Below are 9,723 nucleotides of genomic sequence, written 5' to 3' on the forward strand. Positions count from 1 at the left end.
AAATTGTATGAAAATCTCCGAATTAACTAGCTCGCTTAATTGTTCTTTCAGTGAAATATATAAAAAATTTTTCATCTTTTTTTAGCTGTGATGGTTTATACTGCTCCAATTATTACATGTTACAATAACGCAATTATCATTTAAAATAAGTACACATTGCGAACAAAAGTAATATATAATAAGTAAGCTTCGGTAGAATAGATATTTACAAAATAGATATTTTGAATCTTGACATGTACGAAGAAGATGGCAATCAATAATCTGGATAAAAGATAATACTGCATCAGTGAATGGATGTAGAGCCGCACTCATCATTAGAAGTACACTTTCTTCTTTCATAAGATTACAACCTTCATATAAAACTTGTCGCAATATGAAATATATTTTTATAACATTATTAAAGAATATTATATACAAGGATTGATAAAAAACATGTTTTAAATATGTTTTAAACAGTTTAAAACATAATTAATCGATGTTCTTAACATTTTTTATAATAGTATTTAAAACATGATTAAAGTATTAAAAATATGTTTAAAAAAAAACACAATGTTTTATTTTTTTAAAAGAATAAAATTAGTCTTTGCTAACCCTACTGTATACATAATAGTAATTTCATTATTAATTTCATTTTACATTTGTTGAGATATATTGATTATATATTACTTGATTATCGTTATGATTGGGATGACGATCTTCAACATTTATGTTTAGATCGTTTGCATCCTTTTTAGTATTTTTTTCATCGTGATCCGATTCAAAATTCACCGAAACTTCATTGAAATTGCTAAGATTTGATGATTTATGCTCATCGACTATCAAAGTCATTGCTATCTTGTCATCGCTTAATTCAGTGCTATCATTGCTTGTATCGTTTTGTTGATGACTATCATTAATCTCTTTATACATGAATTGTTATCGATATGATTAGCAGTACACAGTCTTGTGGTTTCTGCTGATTTACATGATTTTTGTTTTCATGCAGACCATCGAATGGTAGTCTATTATTCTGCATATAATATTTCTATGTATTAATATAAGTATACAAATTACAGATGTGTAATAAAGAAATATAACGTAACAATATGAATAACAACGCATGAAAAATAAACCAAATTTCCAGCTTCCGCTCTAAAACGCGAACTCGAGTAAATTACAATTTCCAATTCATTATAATCCATTTTCATTTACTGGGAACGTTATCTTAAAAAAGCACCAAGTTATCATTATAATAATTTTTTTATAAAATGTAATTCGTTATTTTTTCATTACTTTTTTATAATATTAAAATAAATTATTAGAAAAATAATGCAAACTATTTATTGAATGGTAAGGATGTACGATTCAATCAAAAAAATCGATTTTTTGGATCTAAATCATAACTGCGAAGATCGATTCATGAAAAATCGAGCGATAAAGAATCGATTTTTAAAAAATCGATCTTTCAATCTAACTTTTCATCCAAGCTAAACCATCCAAAATAAACCTATCACTTGCGAGGGTGGGATTAAATTATTAAATAAATATACGAACAAAGTTATACAAATTTATTGTTAGAACAAACTTATAACGGAATACTTACAATATTTTCTAATAAAGAGGAAGCAGCAAGTGTATCGTTAATAAAAGGAAGCGTAACATTTACATTATTCTTTAAACAACCCACTTATATCTCGTGAGTTTCGTGTATTCTTGCATGCACCCATCTCTTAACAAAAAACTTAAAGAAAGTAAGAGAAACAGGGAAAAAAGGGCTTATATAAAATTTTTAACATTGCAACTATACTCTAAATTTCTTAGAACTTAAGAAATAGAACTAAGAGAGAACATTAAAACTAATTTAAAAGATCCGATAGAAAACAATTTAAATCAAGAACATGATAGGATTTGTATGGATGGTTCGTTTTGATAGAAATTTTAAATTTAATTGTATTTTTAGCAGCAGAAATTTTTTGTATTATTATTGTGGATAAAATATTTAGATTTGATTGCATTTGTAATTTGTGTACGACTAGGCAATTTAAAAAGGGGACACGTGATCTTATAAAAATATGCGAAACCTTCTTTATCAATAGTTCTTAACGGCAAATTATTCTTTGCATAAAAGCAATTGCATCGACGAGATGTGCTTTTTTCCTTCCTCCAACTATGCAATCATTATTTTATTTAAGTTAGAATTTTAGAATTGTACAATTTTATTAATTAATATTGATATATTAAGATTTACCTTCAAAAGACTTTATTTTCTCGAGGGATCTATCAATTCGCGGTCATCAAGTGATTGCCATGAGACTTCGGTGTCTTAGATCACTGCATTTGTACCAATGCAGTCGATTGGTTAAGGATTACTGCTTCAGTCTACTAAAGTAATTTGTAATTACTAATTACTAAATGAAGATAGCATTTATACTGTTTTTAAAATTATTAAAATTAAAATGTTTTAATTTATTTTTATATGAGAAAAATCAATCAATTTTCCAAACATAGAGTCATAGACATATAGTTATACACACAAGGGCCACCGCCCATCAATAAAGAAATAAATACATGTATTAAACTTCCTAATCTGCGTTGATTCTCTGCTTTTTCGCTACTTTGTAGTTGAAGGATCATCGAATCAATTGAATGTCCATTACTATCGTAGATTCCACGTACATATTCCGTAGAATCCATAGTAGCAATTGATACTTTTATTTTTTTGTTGTACTGAATATTTTTATGGTGGTGCAGCAAATAATTTTTTAAATTAGTAGTTCCACTTAATGCTACATTTTTACTGCATATTTTGCAAACATCTCCGTTTGCTATCTTAATAAAAAAAGTCTAGACTTTGCTTTTTGGTGGCACTGAAATATATGAAAAGCATAAATTAATAATATTAAAAATGGATAATATCTTAAATTTTTTTAAAAAATAGGAAACGATTAAAGTGTATAAATATATTCATATCGGAAATATACCTCGTGTCAATCGTCAGATGGAATGATGGAAAGGATCAGAATGATAAATCTAATTTAAGATTTAAGCAGAATTGGTCACAAAAAATTTTAACATATATATTCAGATTATTTTAATTATAACATCAAAAGCAACTTGAAAAAGAAACAAAATTTGGTAGTAACTGGCTGTAATTTTTGATTGCGATTTCTATAATCTTAAACGCGTCCATTCCATCGTTTTTCGGCGAGAATGAACATAGCACAGAACGTATAAAGAATGAGATAACTGATAACTCACAATCAAATAACGGCAACGCACGGCGAGCAGCGAGATCATATTCAAATTATTCAACCATAGATGACATGATCATATATAAAGGCAAAATAACATAGCAGTGTTACAGTTTAATCAATTACGACAGTAAGCGTCGGTATCTTTGATGTTGAGATTTACGAAACACATAACTTATAGCCATATTTAATTGGAAAAAGCACCAAATTTCAAAATAATAGATATCGTAAAATTAAAAATATTCAAAGTAAAATATTAATATTTTTAAAATAACACACTACAATAAAATAATAAATATTTTTGAGATTTATTTTTTATTATATTTTATTAATTAATTTATGTAATGTCATAAAATTATAAACAGTGTGATAAAACATACTTAAAAATAAATTCCATGTAAAATGAATTGCGTATTTTATATCTAATATTTATGTCTAATACAAATTAATATACAAATTAATATACATACGATTTACATATTTATTACACAACTATAATTATAAGAATTTATTGTATTAATAAAATAAAAAATATTAACATAATGAAAACAATACAAAATGTCAAAATATAAGTAATCTTCAAACATATTATATTTATTATTTCACACAACTTTTGAGTAATACTTATTCATTGTAACATTGTTACATGATAAATTTGTAGATATTCAGTTGAAAAAATTAAAAAAATAAATAATAAAAAATAAGAATAGAAAAATAAAAACAAAATGTAAAAAATAAATTTAAAAAATAATAAAAAATATAATAAATTAAATAAGAACATAATAACTAAAAAATGTAATTAACTAAAGAAAGTAACTAAAGAAAGTAATAATAAAGTGAAAAGCATATCAAATTGCTGCCAAAGTCAGAAGTGAATTACGAAAAATTAAAATTAAAAAATTAAAATTACGAAAAATTAAAGATTTTGTAAAATCATAGTTTTTCTATGACCTGACTGTTGAAACATCTATTAGTAAATTTTCAATGTACAAAATAAATGTACTCTATTATACAAAGTTATCAAATATTGTTTTGAAAACTGTTTACAAAGATGACTAAAAGATATCTTTGAAAAGACTTAATAATTTTATAACTGTTTTATAAATATAGCAGTATTTGATGCATCTTCTGGTAGCATATCTAATGAGATAGAAGTTCTTAAAGAGCAGACACAGTAACACTTAAAGCTTGACTTGCAAATTTAATCTTCATTCTTTCAAAATTTGTTGGATGTATATGCAAATCACTTAATTTAGGTGCCAAACCGATTATCGTTATTTTTGCCTATATTATATAAAGTTTCGATGTAGGTTCAAGAAATGCATTTCGAATCTACTTCAATAATATTTGTAATAAAATTACTGTGAATGGCTTTTAAAATATATGGTGAGTCAAAAAAATAAAAAATTCTATTATTATTTATTTCAAAATATGATTGTTCGATAGTAACGCCTAATTTTTCCGATATTTGTACAAAATTACTACTCATGTCGCTAATGAAAGCAAATTACGTTTAAGCCAATATCTTGTAATTTCACAATAACTTATAAAATAACTCTTCTTACATTATCAGCTTTAAATGCGGAATTGAATTAAAAAATGATATAAATCTCGCAACATAATAAGCTACATTACACGCTAATAAAAGGATTTACTATGTCCATGAACTTCAAAACCAACAACTTCATCGAGATGGAAATTATAAGATTCACTTTTAAAGCAACTTCATCCATACACAGTTTGTCAACATTATTAAAATCTATTTTACTTTTTAAAACATGAAAAATATAATCGTGTAATCTTGGTAAAATTTTTAAATTTTCTATTGAATGTTGAAGTTCTTGAGGTAGGTAAGTAAAAAGTATTGCTTAATAATTTTATAATTTTTATAATTTTTTGACGAAGAAAAGTAAAGGTGTAAACAAAATTGTTTAAATTCCTTACAATACTTTTTACTTTTTACTTTTTTTAGATTGTTTATGAAGTTGTTATTAATGAATTTTGATAAAAGTAGTTATTTGTAGCGGAAGAAATTTGTCGCAATGCGAATTCAATCTTCAAATGTGAATAATTTTTTTGTTTTAGTTTCATAAAATGCAATTTTTTTTTCTAGTCTGTTTATTTTCTTCTCAAGATAAATGTTTTTGCATTTTAATTTTTTTTTCTTGAAGTATTATACGATAATTTTGATTCAGTTTGCGCAAACTTAGTCTTCATAACTATATCCATAATTTTAATATCCTTGTATTCAATATCTTTTATTTTATCTTCTAGAAATAATAAAAAAATTAAATAAAGTGAATGTTTTTAAATATACAATATATGTAATAAGAAGGGCTAAAATTATTTAAAAAAAACAGTTTATTATTGAAAGACAATAAACATTGTAAATAAAAATAAAAATAAAATAAAATTCAATATAACAATAAAGCTAAATACAACAAACATTTTGACACCTATTGTGTCATTTTCAATGTCAACATATTTAACGTGAGAGAGATAAAAATTAATAATGAATATTTTTATTATTCACCTTTATCAATATTAATCATTTCTGTTCCTAAATATTTATATGATTTAGATGTATTAGCTCATTTCCTGCATTTACTTAGTAATTCCACAGCAACGTGTCGACGATTAACATCAGCTGAAGTTTATTTTATTTGAAGAATTAATTTCAATAATTTTTATATTTAATAAAACAATAGAACAGATTAAAATAGAAAAAAGCATTAAAATTATTCATTATATACTTAGTAAAATTATTAATACGTTAATAATAAATAGTCAATGTGAATCAGTTATATTCAATTGAATTTAATAACAAAAAGGAAATTTATTAAAAAATGTAACGTAAATATAAAATTACAATTCAGAAATAAAGTTAAAATAAATATTTACATTAACATTTATCATTTTAAATATGAAAATTTATTAATGAAATTATTTAATAAATGTTCTATATACATATAAATTTAATATAGATTTAAACAAAACAGAATATATAATTTTTACCTTCCACATTTACTGATAAGGATTTCACATTCTGACAAATTTATTGTTGGAATTGCATGTAGTTGAAGCCTACTTCTTAAATTATTTAAAAACATTGATGATGTGAAATGTTTATTACAAATTCTGTAATTTTTATTTAATTTTTCTAAAGATGTTTCTATATATCTATTACAAAATTGCAACCATAATTTAGCTCTAAAGGGAAAATGTATCCAAATTACTATTTTTTTATATCACATTTGTGTGATTAATAAATTTTATCTTTCGAGATCTTTTGCAAATCTAAAAAAACTAACTTCCTTAGTATCACATTTTTACAATCTTTTACAGCGCAATTATATCCCATTTTAATATTTCTCTTTTATTATTTTTGCGTCTTACCTATGCAAGCCTGGCTTTGCGCCCTTTCCAATTATAACAAAAGCTGTGATAGAGGATACCTTTATTTTTCTTTTTTACTTTTTTATTGTGGATTATCTCAACACCTACTTTAACCTTATTGAATGATTCGTAATTGGCGAACAAAGTCGTCAGTTGAATTTTTTACACATGTGCATTGAAATTTTATACCCTGGAATTTCAGTTACTGTCGTAATTGGTTAAACTGTAGCAGCGTCTGCAGCGAGCGCGATTGCGCGCATGCGCGACACATTGCTAACAATGTTGACACTGCGCTTCTGCCTCGAGATTCACAAAACAAATATGTAAACAATATGTAAATATTATCAATCATGACTCTTCTTTAAAAAGAATAAGGTCATAAATGATACAATGGTTATGTGTAATCGTAATTAATTCGATTTTTCCATGAAAAAATCGATCTACAATCGAAACAAGAAAATCGATTTAAAAAATCGATTTTTAAGTCAAAAAGATCAATTCTTCAAAAGATCGATCCGTATATTCCTATTGAATAAAGATAGTAAGGAATTATTAAAGTAAAAGTAATGATAAAATAATGATAAAAGTAACGATTGAATTCATTACTGCAACAATGTTATCCTTATCACCACTACCATCATCACTACCATCATCACCATCACCCACTGTTACAGACAAAAAAAATTAAGTAACAATCGTTAACGAAAAAAAGTAACAAAAATGATAATGGCATTAATTGCTAACCTTGTAATGAAGTTATAATATTGTGAAATATTCATGTAAATAAATAAAACACTACATTTATATTTCAAATTACATATTTTTATTATTTATTTATTATTTATTAACATAAATATTAGGTGTGGGAAAAAATTCGTGGCGTTTTTCCCGTTAGATGGCATTAAAAAAACGCCACGAACTTTTTCCTATATCTAATATTATTACGTGTGTATCAGGAAACATAACCTCTTCATCGTATGTTAATCTGTTATCCGTACAACTACATTTGGAGATTCGTCTTTTGAGAATAATTTGTCGTTAGAGGAATATGATCCTTTCCAAATGTTCCTTATAAGGGCCTTGTTTCATTATGCTTATCAATATTTCGTTTCAAAATTATCGAAAATTTATACAAAATGTATAAAAATCGCATGGTGATGCGAAAAATGATACATGGAAAGATGGAGGAAGTCTTCTTCTTGAATTAATGGGCGGATTCAATAGGAATGAGCGCTCGCTATTATTAGTATATTCTTCTAGATTTAATCTGATTGGATGATCTAAAATAATACTAATAACAATAAGACAAAAAAAGCAGATCACTTGCAAGTGCAACAAAAACCGAACATAGTGAAAAACATAGTGAAGCAGAAAAAACATGCAGTGATATCGGAGAGAAAAAATTTGTGACAAGAAATTCGAAATGACGATTATATAATTTATCAGATTTAATAGTAGATAAGGAAAAAGTAGAAAAGTTCAACGATGAAAAGTGTGTTCTCATAGAGTTTACCAATGAGAACGGAAATATAACCGTTGGATATTTCATGATTAATAACGATAAAACAAGAAGAAAACATAGATGCACTTATAAAAAGCAGCGAGCATGTGATTATTCATTGACCAATGAATTGCTCCGTTGGTCCATTGAGTTCGAGAACGAAGAAACAATTTCTTAATTGCAATAAGTGAACTACACATGTCGTGTCCATTTTAAGATTTGGAAGTTATTAATATTAAGTATATTTTTTAAATAGAAAATTTTATAAATTATTTATTTTACATGGCGATAAACAATATTATTTAATTAGCATATTTGCATATTTTTAAAATTATTTTTAATACTTATATGTTACTATTAATATTTATATATTTTTATTCACAGATTGGGCAAGCATGAGTATGCAGCTGAAAAATTATATAAAATTTGATGAATTAAATCCAACAAAGAAAGACAGAAAGAAGTATGCTGCTAAGAAGGGTTGTAGCAACAGTGACAATGAATGCAGTGCCAAAGCAGTTATTAATGAGGATCAAGAAACTACTAGAAACTACTACGTAAAAATTTTAAAAATTTGAAAAGCCGTAATTGAAAGATATGAGACATTAGTAAAGCCAAATCTTATAACATTATGGAAAGATGTCAGAAGTTAGAGAATTCACATGCATATCTCTGCAGTCTACAGTAGTACCGTATATACTAATACCAGTATTACCGTGATATTAATACTGGATGTATTGGGATTCTTGGGATTCTCAAAAAAAATCCACTTTTCATCCCCCCCCAGTAACGATACGATGCAAGAATGACTTTCTTCTGTATCGTTCGAGCAAACATTTCACATGTGTTTTTGAACCTCTCCATCTGTCTCTCGTTCAATTCATGTGGCACCCATCTGCCGATTTCTTCTGAATCTTTCCCATCTCTCGTAGGCGATTGGAAACAGCTTGTTGACTAACGCTCAATTGCTCTGCGAGTTGTTTTTGTGCTTGTGAATTATCTTCATCCAGCAATGCTTGCAATTCCACGTCTTCATACTTTTTGGGCGGTTTTCCGTATTCCTTATCTGCAACATCGAAATCTCCAATTTTGAAACGCTGAAACCATCGTTCACACACAAAAATTTTTGCGATAGAGCACGCTCACCATAAGCTTTTCTAAGTAATCGATATGATTCCGCAACAGTTTTTTTCAAATGAAAATAAAAAATTAATGCTGTCCGCGAATGCTCCTTATTTGGTACAAATTTCGTCATATTAAACACAGTAACATAATACTATGCAAACACTTTTCAATCAAATCACTTTGTTGATGCTACAATAAAATGGCATATAATGTTAAATCTTAGTACTTCACACTGCATTAGTGTGCCATCTGTTTCTCAAATCATCATTTCATACTTGTACACTTGGTAAGAACCAATTATTCGAAGACTGTATTCCGAAATCCATTGAAAAATGTATTGCAACCATTCTGTTCACGATTGTACATGTAACATTGAATTTATTTTGTTTTTATAAAGTTAAATAATAAAAGATTCACAGTTGTGTACATATATATATATATATATATATATATATATATATATATATATAT

Source organism: Atta cephalotes (assembly GCF_000143395.1).
Source record: "Atta cephalotes unplaced genomic scaffold scaffold00014, whole genome shotgun sequence".
NCBI lineage: Eukaryota > Metazoa > Arthropoda > Insecta > Hymenoptera > Formicidae > Atta > Atta cephalotes.